Source organism: Gracilinanus agilis, chromosome 2 (assembly GCF_016433145.1).
Source record: "Gracilinanus agilis isolate LMUSP501 chromosome 2, AgileGrace, whole genome shotgun sequence".
Classification (NCBI taxonomy): domain Eukaryota; kingdom Metazoa; phylum Chordata; class Mammalia; order Didelphimorphia; family Didelphidae; genus Gracilinanus; species Gracilinanus agilis.
Window position 1 is genome coordinate 512,763,223 of NC_058131.1, and position 2,362 is coordinate 512,765,584.

A 2,362-nucleotide genomic window follows, 5' to 3' on the forward strand; every position below is an offset into this window, starting at 1 on the left:
TTATCAAAACTATCTACTTCTCTCTCCAATCTTTTATAATTTCAGGAGCATTTCTAGAAAATACTGAAGACAAGGAAATAAAATTTTCTCATTAGTTTAAGAAGGAGGCATAACAGATAGTTGGGGTGTATTCTGGTAACCCCCTGAATGAATGATTATGGACCAAAACTACTCACACACCACCCCTCCTTACTAGGGAGACACTTGGGGTTGCTACATGAGTGGGGGTTCCCCAATATCAATAAATCAGAGATGAAAAGTTAGAAGGACATGTCTGTTGAAGGAGGTCCCAGGAACCCAAATCAATTGCTCAGAGTCAGGGTAATTTAATTCAAGCCTCTCCATTCCCCAATTGCTGAAAGCAGTTCAAAATGAAGAGTTGTCCTACCTTCCACCCACAACCCACAATGATTCTGTCTCCTTCCCAAATCCAGCTGCTGTCCATATCTGACTTGAATCTCTCAAGAAGGGTTTATTCAGGAATGAAGTAATTTAGGGGGTACAGGAAAGGATATCAGGACTTCCTAAATCCTATTATCAGTCTCTCCCAGGGTAGGGTAGTAACAGATATTTCTTCAGTGTTCTCCAATGCCAGTTTATCTGACCCAGACCCCTGATAAAATTCCTATCCTTAAAATTATTAACTAAAGAGGGAATGTAGAAATCAAGGTGGGTAGCTTCAATCATCATCAGTCTTCTAGAAGCATGCTTAACCAGCATTTTTAAGTCTTTCAAAGATTTTCGTTTTACAATAGTGTTATTTTGTACAATTCATTCTCCAGGTTCTGGTCTCTTCACTCTGCATTATATTTGCAAACATATCTTTAATCATTCCTTATAGTAAAATAGTTTTATATTATATTCAACTGCAATGTATGTAATGATAAGAGTATTGGTTAATTTGATTAAAAACATAAAGAAGAGAATCAAATTACCAGTATCAAAAATGAAAAGGGTGATTTTTATCTCCAATGAAGAGGAAATTAAAGCTGTCATTAAGAGCTATTTTGCCCAATTATAAAATAATAAATCTGATAATCTAGGTGAAATGTATGAATATTACAAAAATATAAATTGCCTAGATTAACAAAAGAGGAAATAGAATACTTATGTAATCTTATCTCGAAAAAATTGGTGAAGCCATCCATGCACTCCCCAAGAAAAAATCCCTAGGGCAAGATGGATACACAATTGAATTCTAGCAAACATTTAAAGAACAATTATTCTTAATACTATATAAACTATTTGGCAAAATAAGCAAACCAGGAGTCTACAAAATCATTTTTATGATGCAAATTTGGTACTGATACCTAAGCCAGGAAGACCAAAAACAGAGAAAGAAAATTTCATTTTCCTTAATAACATTGATGCCAAAATCTTAAATAAAATAATATATTAGCAAAGAGATATAGCAATATATCCCAAGGATTATTCACTATGACCAGGTTGGATTTGAAGCAGGATTGCAAAGCTGGTTTAAAATTAAGAAAACCATCAGTATAACTAACTATGTCAATAATCAAACTAACAGAAATCACTTGATTATCTCAATAGATGCAGGAAAAGCCTTTGACAAAATACAACACCCATTCCTATTGAAAACAAAAAAAACCATAGGAATAAAAAGGCCTTTTAAAAATAATTAGTATTTATTTAAAAACATCTGCAATACAAGTATCATCTGCAATGAGGGTGTTGGAAACCTTCCCAATAAGATCAGGAGTGAAGCAAAGATGCCCATTATCAAGGCTATTATTTAATGTTCCACTAGAAATGCTAGCTATAGCAATTAGTGAAAAATTCAATTGAAGAAATTAAGGTAAGCAATGAGAAATTTAAACTATCACTCTTTGCAAATGATATGATGGTATATTTAGAGAATCCTAGAAATCAACTAAAATGGTTGAAATAATTAATAAATTTAGCAAAGTTGCAGGATGTAAAACAAACCCACATAAATCATCAACATCTCTATATATTTCCAACAAAACTTAGCAGAGTTAGAAAGAGAAACTCCATTTAAAATCATGCTAGACAATGTAAAATAATTGGGAATCTATTTGCTGAGCCAAATGCAGAAATTATGTTAACATAATTGTGAAAACTCTTTTCATACAAATAAAATTAGATCTAAACAACTGGGAAAAAACATTAATTGCTCTTGGGTAGGACAAGCTAATACAATAAAATGACAAACCTACCTAAATTAATTTATTTATTCTGTCGTACCAAACAAACTACTAAAAACTATCATATAGAACTAGAAAAAATAATAACAAAATTAGTCTGGAAGAACTAAAAATCAGGAATATCAAGGGAACTAGTGAAAAAAATGAGAAGAATGGTGCCCAGCAGTACCAGA